This window comes from Papaver somniferum, unplaced genomic scaffold (assembly GCF_003573695.1).
Source record: "Papaver somniferum cultivar HN1 unplaced genomic scaffold, ASM357369v1 unplaced-scaffold_19, whole genome shotgun sequence".
Classification (NCBI taxonomy): Eukaryota; Viridiplantae; Streptophyta; class Magnoliopsida; order Ranunculales; family Papaveraceae; genus Papaver; species Papaver somniferum.
The window spans coordinates 2732427-2748217 of NW_020628818.1; positions in this window are offsets into that span (position 1 = coordinate 2732427).

The following is a 15791-nucleotide window of genomic DNA, read 5'->3' on the forward strand; positions in this document are numbered from 1 at the left end:
AATGGTCATGGTTGAATAAACGAATTATCAGTAGTAATATTTAAAACAGAATGGTAGGTATCGGTCCAGTTAGAGGAAACGAATTTAGGAACTGATCCAACTACCTCTTCAAGGAAAGAGTTTTTTATTTTTATTTTTGAACACTGAATTATTTTATTTTATTTTTAAATCAAAGAAACTTGGCCTCCCATGTGTCATTTAATTTACTTAATTATTCGGGGATTTCCTTTTGTTTTTTAATGCACAGCCAAACTGAGAGTGTGAAGCCAAGAAAGTTGCCAAGAGTTCAACCAGTAACAGTTCTAACTTATCTGGAGAGTTTTCTGATGTGCGCGTCTTGCTTGCTAGGTACTACTACTTGCTAAGGTCAATGCAAGTTGGAATTCAGTTGTCATTAATTAAGGAAAACATGAATGTGACTTGGGTCGTGTATTTACTTGTGATGCCTACGGCCTACTGCACACTCTTGTGACTGGCATTTGGTTTATGCTCGTGACAAATAAATTGCTTCAAAATCGTGTAGCTGCCGATGGTTCTTAGTTTTCCACTTGAATAAATTTTGTTATATTTCTGATTAGTAAGTGATTCAATTGTAGGAAAGAAGTTCTGGTCAAACACTTGGGGTTAAACTGAAAAAAGAAATGACGACTAGACTAAGAAAAATAATTTCAATTTTTCAGTTGAATAAATTTTGTTATATTTTTATTAAAAATTCTTTACAGACCGAGCTGAAAAAACCAGGTCAAAGCCGCCAGTCACAAATCCATTCCTGCACGTCTTCCGAGGACATGAGCCCACTGGAACCCACAAAAAAGAAAAAAAATTGTGTATGGCAGTTTTGAGCTGGTTTGGTTTTCTCGGTCCGTAAAGAAGCACCGTATTTTTATTTAGTAATGTGATTCAAATGTAGGAAAGAAGTTCAGATCAAACACTTAGGATTAGACTAAAAAAAGAAAATGATGACTAGACTAAGAAAAATATATTGAAAGATTCATATGCAATGTCTCTCGGTCGAGATCTTGCTTAGATTCCCGGTTTCGCCCTACGACCGAGGCGAATTTTCCAACTTTGGCAGGATGAGATCTGGCCATAAGTCAAAGGGTTGAGAAATCCGACCTCACCGAGATGAGTTAATAAGTCAAAGGGTTGTACATGAACTTTATTTTAAAAAAACTAAAGTCGTCTCATGAAGACTCGATTTCTTTTTGTTGTGTGAAGTTATGTTCATAGTACAAGGGTTGAGTTCAAACTATTCTAAAATTCCCAATGTCCTTATCAACTACTTAACGAAGTGCTGTAAAATTTAGAAATAAAAATTCCGAGGTTTTACCGAGATAATATTGTCATGTTGTTTCGGTTCTGGCGGAAATGAAACCAATATTTGGGATTCACTACATTCAATATATGCATCTTAGTTTGACAAAATACAAGGTTTAAAAGAAAAATCTTTTCCTAAGATAATAAAATAGGTTTTAAACAAAATCGTATTGGCTAGTTTGCCCGATTTTTCAAATGACGTGCTATTTATTATCCAATTATCGAAAAATTATTGCAATTCAAATGGGCCTTTTGTGGGGAAAATATTCGAACTCCAAAGATATATAATCTTACTAACTAAAGAGATAGTTGATCATCCCGATGCCTTCTGGGCATTTTTTGGTTAAAAGTAGATATTTCTACAACAACTCAGCTTAGACGGCTAAGGCTTGTAGTTCTAGATCTTGTATATGGAAGTGTAATATCTAATGTCTAAAAAAGGATTTCAAAATAAGATGATATCATCTGACATGACAACTAAATTTCAAAATAAAATGTTACCTAGTGTCTGAAATCTGAGTCGAGATAAGTTTATTATAAAGTTTCCGGAATTTTTTTTTTTTTGACTACCAATGTCCTAATTCTGTGACAAATTCGTTTCTAAGTTCTAGCTAGACAGGAGTTCATTTGAGAAATTATGCAATTCTTCCGATTCCAATCCATACTTAACTTTGGTTGGAATAATAATTGTTTTAAACTAACCAACTTTTAGAGAGAAAAAACACTTTATGGAAAACAAAATATTATTTGATTGATACTCGATTGCTTGGTTGTTTTTTTTAACAAAAATGAATAAAAATTATTTCTTTTTAAGGAATGCTTTAAGGTATAGATGGGAGTTATATGATGAACTCTCTGTAAGCAAGCTTGGTAGAGGTTTTTATCTGATTAAATTTGAATCTCGTAATGAAATGTTCAAAGTTCTTAGGAAAGGAACTAGAGTGATTTGTGGAGATACCTTTTTAATTCAGATTTGTAACTTTTCGGTCCTTCCTGAAAATTTTGATATCACTAGTGAGGTTTTTGAGATAACCTTTCACAAACTATACCCTGAGCAGACTAGAATCCTCAATGTAATGGATGACACTCATGATTTTAGAGAGATGATATCATTTGATGATCTTATACACTATTTCAATAGTTACAACTCCATGAAAATTAGGCTCAGAATAGACATTTCTCAACCCTTTCAGTATTGCTCCTAATGACAGACAGGGTGTCAACTGGATTGATTTCGTGTTTCAAGAACTTCCTAGGTTGTTTTGCAACTTCTGTCACAGACTTGGGCATTTGCGCGAAGACTGTATTGATTTATATTTGCTTAACCATCAAGAGATGCTGATTCAAGCTCCTCATCAACCTGTCCAACAAATTATTGAGCCATTTATTTAACCTGAGTATGATGATTATTATTATGAATATATGATCACAATGCTGATATAGACGATCTTGGTTATGATTGGAGTGACTGGGGTTTAAACCCTTTTGATTCCCCTGCTTCTTCTAGCCAAGACAAGTCTGCTCTCTTTTTCTCTGGTGGTGAAGGATACAATCAAGATGGTTTCCATTCTGACACCTCTTCAGATTCAGAAAGAACCATCTCTGCAGTGTGGCTTGTTGAAGAAAACATCAACTTCATTGAAGACCACTACTTTTAGCAAGATTCTATGCCTTCAGCTCAGCAACCATCTCAGTCTTCTGAAGTGCAGCAATATTTTAGTCCATCCAGATTTCTTGTATCAGACATTGAAGATACTGAACTCATATCGGATGCTGATATACCAATTCCATCTCTTAAGAGACTCAACCCTGAACAACAAGCTTTCATCTTCAGTGATGGAGTTGGCTCTTCTTCAAGATCAAATTCTTCTCGACAAGCTAGTCATTGTTGAAGAATCCTAACAATAGACTGTTGTTTATCAACCTGTAAAAAGACTCAAGCTTGACATCATAGACCAACCAACCTATGAATCCTCTTCCATCTCTTTCAACTCTACTGTCAACAATGCACTAACTGGTGAAATTTCTTCGCGTCCAACACCTACTTCCGCACCTGCAAACTCTAAGTAGTAACAATACCAGAATCTAAATATGATCATCCACACCCAATGCAACAGAGACACATTCAGTGGCCGGTGGATGTATATACCACTTTTTGGTTACATTCCTTGTTAATAGTCACTCTGGATTATGTTTAATAGTGTGCTTTAATTTTTCTTCAGTATTAGTATCTAGATTGAGCTGATGGCCACCACCTTTTTTTGCTTGTTCTCTATGTTTGTATTACAATCTATATTTTGGGTATTGTATGCATCTACTTAATAGGGTTATAGTTATATATAGGTAGATCTATTCTGATCCTTGTATTAAACTAAACTCTACATCTTTCATGCTTTTATATTGAATATAAACCTGTATAGTTTTATAGCTTCTTCATCTGTCTGTATTGTCCTTCTATTAGCTAACAATCCTCTCATATATAATCATGTTATATATTAGTCTTGAATATGCTATAATCCATTTAAGTTCCTAAAAATTGTGGAAAATCAGTGAATTTCACTTTACTCTGATAAATTGTTTACTTTTTGTGTGCTGCTTGAGCCTCTTTTTCATTTTTTCTTACTGTTGTTCGATCCAGATCAATAACTCTCTATTGCCTCTAATTTAGGTCCTTATAGATCTATTTGATTTTGCATTTAGATCTTCCCATCTTTTGCTGCTAAATTCTATCTTGTTGGGTAATTATGTTCCAAAATATTTCTTCTTTCTTCAACCTTAAATCTTTAGTTAACCCAATGTTTGACTCTTTGATTCTACTCTTATCCCGGTCTCGTATAAGCTATCCAATTAATTTAATTGTGTACTCTTTTCGATTTAATAGCTATGTGGTCCTAAGATTTTATCAATTCCTTGAAAATTGTTGCTTTAGGTGTTAATTAATGTTTAAATTACCATTTCTCATATTTCTCCCTGTTATTTGTTGTTTTATTTACAATCCCTAACCTTTCTCCTCTCCTAGTTTTCACCATGATTCTTTTTAGTGGCTAATCACATTGCATGCCTTTTATTACTCTCTAAAACCTCTCATCAATCTCCTTTTTTGGTTATATCTAAGCCATATTTCACTTTTCTTTAGCAGCAAGGCCCAATAATCTATTACTTATACTATTTCATAATGACTATCCTAGCTTGGAATTGTCAATGTATAAACCATCCAACATCTATTCAACATTTAAGAGGGCTGGTTACCCTCCACAAACCCATCATTTGTTTCTATCAGAAACCTTAACTAACGATCATCATATGAGAAACCTAACACAATCCCTTTAGTTTCATAATTACTTTTCCATCCCAAAAATTGGAAGGCGAGGCGGTCTCTGTCTAATGTGGGACGATAACCTCAACGTCCAAATATTATTTTACTTACAAATTACATCCATACAAAGGTTACTCCACCACCCCATGAACAACCTTGGCTATGCATAGGTATTTATGGCCCACCGCATCCAGATATAAATAAAAACCTATGGCTAGACGTGCCAACAATCTTCAGAAACACCAACTTGTCTATGCCTTGGCTTTTACTAGCAGACTTCAATGACGTCTTAGATCAATCAGGAAAAAAAAGGAGGAAGGAAAGTAACTTATGCTCAATCTCAACCTCTCCTCACAATGATGGACCAAATGGGATTTATAGATTTGGGATTCAAAGGCGACACATACACTTGGACAAACAACCAAATGGGGAAAGATAACATTTTAGAGAGATTAGACAGAGCAATGTGAACCCAATATTGGCATACTGCGAACCCACATGCAGCAGTTATTCATCTCCCGAGAATAGCATCTGATCACGCCCCAATTCTACTACAAGAGAAAGTAATAGATTGGCAAGGAACAAAAAATTACAAATTTGAACACCTATGGATCTCTCATCTGAAACTCAAGCGTGGTTGAATCGTCTTGGGAACAACAACAAGAAGATATCAAACCTACCCTTGACCTTTAATTAAAACTCATAACAACTGGTCAAACTCTCTTGGAATGGAACAAGGAAACTTTTGGTCACCTGCCAACTATGATCAAGAAATCTACAACCGAGATAAAATTTGCTCAACATCAGTATCCTACCGAATCTGGCAACGATCTGGAATTTTGGTTGACTCAGGAAAAATAGTTAAGAATTGATCATGCACAACTTCTACAATGTCATGCAACATACTGGCATCAAAGATCCATAATTCAATGGTTACAATCGGGCGATCTTAACACAACTTTTTACCATACTAAAGAAACCATCCATAAGTATTGCAACAATATAAAACTACAAGACCCACAAAACAACTGAGTTAACAAGAAGGTTGACATTAGTCAACTCATTCTTGATCACTACTCTCAACATTATACAGCCCCACCTACAGTGATATACGAGGATCTTTTTATAAATATCAACTCAAGATTAACTCCCAGACAATCAGACCTACTTACCAATAAGGTAACTACAACATAAATCAAACAGTCCATGTTCTCCATAAATTCAGAGAGTGCTCCTGGTCCAGATGGTTACACAAGTAAGTTTTTTGAAGTTTTATGAAAAATAACTCGATCCCAATTGTTACCAACGGTTCGAAGTTTTTTCAATGATCTTAATATACATCCTCTAATGAATCACACAAATATAATACTAATACCTAAAGTCGACCATCCATCAAAACCCTCATAACTCAGACCCATAGGGCTCTGTAACATCAGATATAAAATCATTACAAAAATCCTAGTCAACCGTATTAGACCCCTTATACCTTTCTTAATAAGCCCTTATCAAAGTGTCTTTGTTCCACAAAGGTTAATTCATGACTACATGGCAGTTGCAGGAGAGCTCTTTAACCATATCAGAACCTCAAACATCACTAAAGATCCAAAAATAGCTCTCAAATTGGATATCCAGAAAGCCTACAATAGCTTAGATTGGGGATTCATCAAAACCGCTTTCACCAGGCTTGGATTTCCATCAACCTTCATAGATTACATTATGCTATGCATCACAACTGTTACATATTCGATCAACATAAATGGTTCACCTCACGGTTACATCAACCCAACTAGAGGTATCAGACAAGGAGACCCGGTCTCTTCCCACATATTCATCATATGTGCTGAAATCCTGTTTACAAATTTAGGAAACCTTCAAAACCAAAAACTAGTTTAAGGACTTAACATATCAAAAAAAAAGCACCACCCATTATTCATTTAATTTATGCTGATGATCTACTAATCACATTTAAAGCCTCGACTCAGAGTAACCATCATCTTAAGTCCCCGCTTCACTCTTATGGAACTTCAGCTGGCCAGGTAATTGATACTTCCAAATCAATAATCATCATCACCCGAGATTGAATCCGATCAAGATAAGTGATCTTCAGAAATTCTTTGATATGATGGCAACATCAAAACCTCAAATAAGGTATAGTTTTTAATCACACCTTTGCGCCTCTCCTATAAAGATTAGCTCGAAAGGCTAAAAGATGGATGATAAAATGCCTAACTCAAAATGGAAGATTCTCTCTCATCAAAACCTCCCTAATCCCCACCACAAATCACCTTATGAAAACACAAAACCTACCCAGCAATGTCCACAAACAAATAGACCGTATCACCAGGAATTTTTTCTTGGGACATGACTCGACGGTTAAAAAGCTTTACCCTCTTGGTTGTAATAAAATAACAAAATCAATATCCGAAGGAGGGCTAAGCGTAAGAAAAAGAAGTGATCATAACAAAGCTCTCCTTTTGAAAAGAATTTGGAATTTGCATGAACAACCTAACTCCACATGTGGAAGCCTTTTAAGTGAAAAATATCTTGATTAGTAACCAATTCTACAAGGCAGCGATTACATACCATCTTCCTCTAGTGCTCGATGGAGACAACTAGCATTAATTGTCCCTACCATGCAAAAATTGATATTTCTTCATATTCGAAATAGGGTATCAACACCAACAGAAGCCAATTAGATTCCACACTCACCAAATCTAGACCCAGCATAATGTTACCTTATCCTAATGGTAGATGATATCATTGATCCGATCTCTCATAACTGGATCCAGTAAAAATTAAGCACCCTTCCCAATCTTGTAGCCCGAAAAATCATAAACATGCACCTTCCCCAAGATAGGATCCAGGACAAATTTATCTGGCCACACTCAAAATCTGGAAAATACACTACTTCATAGGGATACAAATGTCTTACTCATGGCCAACCTACTCAAACCCCCATCCCACCTACCACATTCCCGTGGACCTTACCATGTTCACCAAAAATTCGGTTTTTCTTGTGGAAAGCAATCAACGAAGGTCTACCAACCTTTTATCGCTTACATCACATCCATCTGACCAACTCTGACATTTCCCCCTGATACAACACTAATCCTGAATTAGTGATTCACTTGCTAATTCACTGTCCAACGATGACTTCATCTTGGAACACCTTGCTCACTCAACTTTCAACCACACATAACTCCAAAAATCCCCCCTCATTTACCTTAACGCCCCAGACAACCATTTCTCAAATCCTACAATAAACAACACCAATATCTGTAATCTCCTCTTTTTGTTTTCTATTCTGTACTGTATGGTTGGCTAGGAATGAACTAATATACCGCCAAAACCAATCAACATCATAAGAAATCTTAACATGGGATCAAAAACAACAATAAATTTTTTTGCGGCACTAGATTCCTTACTTCCGGTCCTACCATGAGATTCAACAATACTTAACCACCCAAGAGGCACCAAAAAGATCTCAACAATCTCGCTAGGATGGTCCACTCCGAACATGAACTGGATTAAGATTAAGACAGACGTGGAAGCCATGGGTCATTCTGGTTTTGCAGGTTTCATTTGCAGAGACTCTGACGCACAGACTATAATGACTCTAGCTCAACCTTTAGGAATTACGACTTCCTTGATTACAGAAATTTAGGCTCTACTTTTGGCTTCAAGGGCAACAACAGAAAGGTAATGACCAAAAGTTTTCTTTGAGACAGAATCATAGAACCTTATGCGATTCATTACTTCCCCGACACCACACGCGCACGCGCGCAGACACACACAAACACACAAACAAAAACACACACACACACACACAAACACACACACACACACACAATGATTAAGGAAATAAAAAATAGAATTCGACAGATTCCGCAGGATGCTATCCAACACACCTATAGAGAAGGCAATCAAGCAGCAGATGGTTTGGCCAATCATGTGGTAGATGGAAGTCATAAGGAAAATTTCTCAACTAAAATATGAGACCAGAAAATCCCGATTTTTATCAGTCAAATTATGTATCATGATTCTGTGGGAACCACATACCCACGTCAAATTGCACCTAATCTCTTATTAATAAAATGCACATTTCAAAATAAAGGAAAAATACAAACTCAATTAGTAATTAATATCAATAATCTAATCCTTTATTCATGTTTCAATAAAAAAAATAAGAAAAGAACTAAAGGAAAAATAGAAACTCAACTGATAATATCTAGGGCTGAACATCGGGTCGGTTGGGTCGGTTTTGGCCTCACCCGCCACCCAACCCACTGATGGTGGGTGATAGAGATTATCACCCGCACCCAACCCAATATCACAGCGGGTCAGTTTTCACCCGACCCAAATTAAGGCGGGTTGGGTCGGGCGGATGGTTGGTATACCCGTCCAATTTAATGGTAAATTCAGGATCTACTCTTCACGAGCAATTGAACAAGATGATCAATTAATTCATAGAAAATAAAAATATCATATATTTTAACTTTTAATATATGAAAATAAAAGAAGAAATTTACAGAAAACCATTACAAACAAATCAAACCCTGACTACAAGGTTTGTGTTTCTTCAAACCAAAATTTACTTACCACAACCTCCAAACTACAATCTATCACCATGATTCCTCAAACTTCAACTTCGATTACCCTTCCCCACTTGGATTCACCAAAATCTCAATCCAAGGTTGTTGTTTTATTTCACCAACAACTTGTCTAGGTCGACCCCAAGAAAGAGATCTTCAAGTCTTCTTTCAAAATAAACCCTTCCAATTGTAGTAAGTATACGAATCAACACACATCCAGCAAACAATCTCTGTAACTTAACATATTTGACAAAATCTTGAAAAAAGCGACCATGAATAAGAAAATGAAAAACCCAATACCACATAGTAACATCCCAGAGAATGAATATGATATCTGCATTAACAACTGATCATGCGGATTTGATCCTAATAGTTTACTAGATGTTTCAGTTCCATGACCAAATTCTAGGTCTAATTGAAATCAAAAAGAAAACCTTAATAAATAATAATAATAATAATAATGAATTTTAATTTCCTTTGCTAGCTTCTTGTTGTTAAATTTTGATGGTGGAAGAAAAGACGATAATAGAAAGAAGCGATTAGGTTTAGTCTCAGTTATATATGAGAATTAAACGACTAGGATTAGATAATTCGAGGATTGTGATATTTTGGGCGGGTGGGTGGGTTGGATTGGATGACATAAGTTATCACCCGCACCCGACTCAACATACAACGAGTTTTGATATTGTGACCCACAATCGACCCACACCTAGGCGGGTTGGATCGGATACACGTATATTTTGGTGGATGTAGGTTGGGTTGGCGGGTTAGGTCGGTTTTGTCCCGTCCTAATAATATCAATATCACAAGTTCACAACTACTAGCTTATTCATCTTATGTATATAGCTTTTTGTTTTTGAAGGATGGTTATCTCATAAAAGGGTTCAAGAATCGGAAACGGGAATCATGTGCAGGACCCAAGAAAGAATAATAAGTGGTGGGGGAGAGTCGGGAGACTACTGTTCAAGACAATAAATCTTGTTCGATTATTTTAAAATAAGTAGCTGCATTTTAGAGAATCTAGTTAAATAGTCTACTCTAGCCTGCAAGTTTCAATGTTAAACAGCTATGCCACGTTATGAGTTCCTCGTCTTCCCAATCATGTTCCACATCTTTGTCTATTCTGACAATTTTAATTTAACAAACTTAAGAAACCAATAAAATACTCCATAATGTGCGTAAATTGTAGTAGCATAAAATCGCACACTACATCCACGGATGAAACTACTAAACTAAATCAAAGTGAAGATGCATGAACAAACATGAACACATAGATATACGTGGTTCGACGTCCACAGGGTGAAAGGAATGATTAATATTACTTCAAGTTTGGTTACAAGTGATGATCTCTAACAATAATGACTTCTTTTCTCTCTAAGTGTGAACTTTCTCTCACTTACCCTTTTACTCTCTTCAATCCCTTATATTTATAGGCTAAGACTGGGATACAACGAAGTTACAATGTAATTCATGGTGTATCTATCTTGTTGTTCCTCCTCGGACCTACCTTGATGCTCCTCCGACTTGTTGGTGGGTCGATGTGGTTCAGGTTCCTGATGGTGTTATACCCGAGGCCGATCCCTTGATGTTATTTGGTCCGATGTCTCCCTCTCCTTTCTCGTCTCTTTGTTTTGACTCGCTTCCTTTGCTTGACCGAGTACCTTTTGATCTTCTGTCAGTCATTTCAGATGATTGGAGACTTGTCACATCCGACAGCTAGGTGGTTGTCACACTCGGCCCATGTGATTTATCTTTCTTCGTGCATGATCGAGTTATTCGGTGCTTCTTTTCCTTTGTTTCCTGGTAAAACTTAGCTTAGGATCTTGCCACCTAGACCTGTGGATTAGTTACACCTACATTTATGCCCCTTCTTTCACTCGTGTGCTTGACACGAGAGGAAGAAAATCGTTCGACTTCCCACGTCCCTAATCATGTCGTGAATCCCGCCATGATTATCGTGCTATGAAATGCTGATGTTAGGGAATCCTGATGTTTGGTCGCTCTTCTTGGTTTTATCTGGCTTTCTTTTCTGATACAAGTCTGGCGGTGTGTGTCTCTGTCGTGGGTCCTTTATTTGGCCAGGTTGGCTGATGCATCAAATGTACTTTGCCGTGGGAAGTATGGATTTACATTATGGCCGAAGGAACTGAGCAGAAGAATACAAACTGCTTCTACAGTATGCATACATGCCTCTAGTCTTATGCGAAATTTCGAAGCAACTCTTGGTTCAAAGGTTGTTGAATGTTGTCGTCGTGCTGTGGTATTTCTTGTAGCTCCACTAACGAAGGATCTTACTGGTTGGTCTCTGCTAACAATTGTGGATCGCTACATTTTCCCCGAGCTATCCGCCTGCCTTGGTAATCATCGAAGCTTTTTTCAAGATGACCTTCTAGTCTTTGTGTGAACCATTCCCGAACTAATTAGCCCCAAGATAATCTGGTCATGCATTTTTTCTGTTTGAAGTTGTTGCGATCATGCCTTGGTGGTTAATGTTCGAACTTCTTCTGGTTCAGTTGTCGCCAGTTCTTGACCAATCATCGTTTTTGAAGCTCTTTACAGGAACGAGGCTACCTGCTATTCATGAGGGGAAATGGTACTTGTTATACCTCAAGCACCTTTTATGAGATGCATTCAAAAACTTTGATATTAGCTTAAGCATCACAACGAATCAAGCGACAAAGACATGACAGATTGTCCACAAATTAGGACGCGAGCGGAATACTATTCATGTTCAATGTTTCAGTATGCTTTCATAGAGTTAAATCAAGATGTGTACTAGTTGATAAAGTTCAAAATGAAAGAGCAATACAAAGCTGTAGGCTTTGCACCTTACTATCCTATTGTCAAGGGTTTTCCGTCTTAGCTACCTTGCACCAGGTTCGTGACAAGCCCCGAGAAGCCCGCATTTAATTTTTATGACGAAAGAGAGGGTATTCTATATTTAGCATTTCTACAGCCAAGCATGTTATTATGCGATTGTAGGTATGCGAATGATCGTTTTGGTTCCTGCAATACAGTTCACTAAGCTTGCTCATGAGACATTATGTATCCACAGTAGGAAGACATGCATGGCTAATTCAAGCTATCAATATGGCATGTCAAATTGTCGGGTGTCTGTCTACTGTGTTCACTACGGTTATGCGAATGAATCAACAAGTGAAATACATAATAGGACAATTTTTCGTGGTAGATGGTACTTATCTTTCTTGCTAATAGGCTGACAGTCTTAGCATCCCCGGTATGCTCCAAACGATGAGGGTGTTCTCGTGCCCCTCTAAAGCATTTTTCTTCCGTCAGTCTTGTAATTGTATGATTGTTGTTGAAGGGACTGCGCAAAGGAATACAATCTGCCTTGTCCTAGTACGCGTACTTCCCCCTATTCGTTTGTGTAGTCCCGAGACGACAATCATGACCCTGCCTTAGCTCATACTGTTGACGATGAGGTTTCATATGCTGATGATTTGGTAGGTCCTCTGTCACCATTGTGTTTCCCCTGTTATTGATATACATCGCGTGCCCCTGTGGGTTCCCAAGTGAATCCTCCAAGTGCCACTTGCCCTTGACAAGTTAAGTCCATTACAAAATGTGCAATGCCCTTGCAGCTTTCATGAGTGTTCCTAGTTTAGCGCACATGTATTCCTGTAATACTAAGCATTTCAAAGTAGGCATTAGTTAATATTCCATATCTGTCGAACACACTCAACAAGGAGGGTCATCGGGACCAATGCCATATCCCGATTGAGGTATTTCATCATTGGTGCTTTGACCCAATGGAAGTGTATTAGGTCTTGCCTAGGTTTTATAGCCAAATATCCTGGGTGCCATCAAACGACTATCTCGGATCAAGTGAGTTACCAAGTACTCATGCCTTGATAATCGATCACACTTGCGATGGGAGTAATGTTGTATGATCGACTATCAAGTACTCATGCCTTGATAATCGGTTGCTGGTTTCCAACCACCGGAACCCTTAGGCTACCTCGGAACTTGCACCCTGCCACCGCCCCGAGTATCGAATAGCCAGTCGACTGTAAGTCACCTCGGCACTTGCACACTGCCACTGCCCCGAGTACTAATAACCATTCGAGTGTAAGTCACCTCGGCACTTCCACACTGGCGTTGCCCCGAGTACGAATGATCATTCGAGTGTAAGTCACCTCGGCACTTCCACACTGGCGTCGCCCCGAGTACGAATGACCATTACGATTAGCTCCTGACTCGTTCAGGACTCTTAGATCACCTCGGATCATTCCGTTTGATGACCCGAATACGAATGATCCGTGTGTTACAATACGCTAACAACCCAAGGCGTCCCCCAGGTTATTTAGTCACCATAATATCGTGTATTGGTAACCTCGACTCGATAGTTTTGGTCGGGACCAAAACTTTTGTACCATCACGGGCCATTCCATTTGATAACCTGAGTACGAATAATCTGTCGCTGCGTTTGTCACATCTTCTTCTTACCGTTGTATGTTTGATCCAACACATATTGCGTTCTTCATATATTCAGTTTCGGTATCACTTGGCTGCCACAATTTGCCAGTTCTTTTATGGATGTTAAAGTTACCGGTTATCTCGTGACTCACTACAGACTTGTGACTTTACAAGTTGGCACAAATTTACTGTCAACCTCCGAAGTCTTCCCCGTATTTATTTCTCTTTGAAGGATGTGTTCTTTCCGATGTTTGTCCTGGTTTCTTTCGTTTCAGGTTTCACCCTCGGGTATACGCTTCGACAAGGTTAGATAGCGTCTCACTGGTAATATATCTTGGTATCTTCGAAAGATTTCGATAAGCGGTCAGTTTTGTTATTTCCAGAAGTTGTAGTCGGCCGTTGCAGCGAGGTAATCGATTCCGTACTGATGATGCCCGTGATGATTTACTGTCCACTGATTGAGGGTATGCCCAAGTTGTTTCATGTTGGCCCGGAATGACTTTCTCCCGATTTTTTGAAACGGAAAGGAAGTAGTCGTGAGTTGGTTCTCTGGAGAAGCATTTGCTCCTTGTTCGTTCAGCGTCACACACTAGAGGGATGTCTCAGTCACACGTTGCTCCAAGTATCGCCGAATCTCCCACGCCTGTGGACTAATTGGGAAGACAAGTGATTGCTGCTTTTTCGGTTCACGACCATTCCAAGATCGATGCTCACCATCATATCACCATCGTATCTCGCCCGATTAACCTCAAAAGTCCTTGTGAATTCCAGTTACAAGTTAGAAACTGCAAAGAAAGTCTAGCCATAAGACAGTTTGTATTATCGTGTCAAGTTGTGTCGTACACCATCCTGGGAAGCTAAAGTATACGGAAACAATAGCAAATGAGATAGAAGATTATATCGGCACTATCAATCGAATATTATGGCATGTTTCGCTAGGTAAGGAAAGTTTCTAAGATAAAATATGCTTAGCCTTTTATTTTTTTATAAGAAAACCGATCGCAACATTCGTAAATAGAATTCTCAATTTCTGAAGCTCTTTGCTGGACTCGTCAAGTGGTTTCAATCAGCGCCTTCTCAAGAGTTTTTGCAGATGTTACTCAAACTATCAGCAATTAAAGATCTAGAGACAAGAGGGAAAGGATTCTCCCCTTTCTTAGGTGTCGTTCGTAAGTTGAGGAGCCTTGCAAGATGGAATCGACAATGTGATCAGTCCGAGTTGGCTGATATCGCGATGATCATTCGCAACAAAGAAGTGTTCACTGCTAGGACCCGAAATGTATTGGATATTCCCCGACACGAGTAGGCACAGAAGCTTGGTATATTTCTTTGTCCCGAGATGACTGATTGTTGTTCATAGTCCGACTGGCATATCCTAATGAACTTCGCAGACTTAAGCACACTGGATCATTCTGTCGTGCCTTCATTGTGCAGATTCTCTAAGCAATCATGATCTCCATGTTTGGACTTTCGAGCTTCTGAGTTTCTTGCAGAATTCTTGAGTTCATTTTAATGAATTCCTATGGCTCGGTGACATTCCTTAAAGTATTCCATGTAAGTAATAAGCAAAGGGAGTCAACATATAAGAGAAGTAAAGTGTGATGTCTGATTTGTTGTTTCGAGAAAAGCTTATCTGTGCAATCCTTGACTTGTCATATCTGGAGCTATCCTGAATTTTAATTCTGCATCGCGGCAAGCTTTTGTGTTTTGGGATGCAGCAGTTAGGAAAACATTTCTCAGTTGTCGCCCTAAGAGGATGATTTCCCGATACAAGCTGGTCACAGACGTTTCTGGTTCGAGATACTTGAGTCCGAGTGGATTCTATGTGCCCCGACTGACTTGGCATGAGTGGGTGCATCTTGAGATGCCTCGAGATACTGGAGGCCTCGGTTAATTACTATTGTCACAAACGAGCTTATTGACCATCATCATGTTGATCGGTGCTGCACAGTCTGATTTGTCTGAGCTATGTAGAATGCATCTTGACCAAAACTTTCCCTAAAATTTCAACAGCAGACACCGTACGTTAAGAATGATAACCACTAATATTAGGGAAACATAAATGAGATTCTTGAATTCATAGCGGATAAGCACGGATCGATGTTCACGGTCTATTTCCAAACTTTATA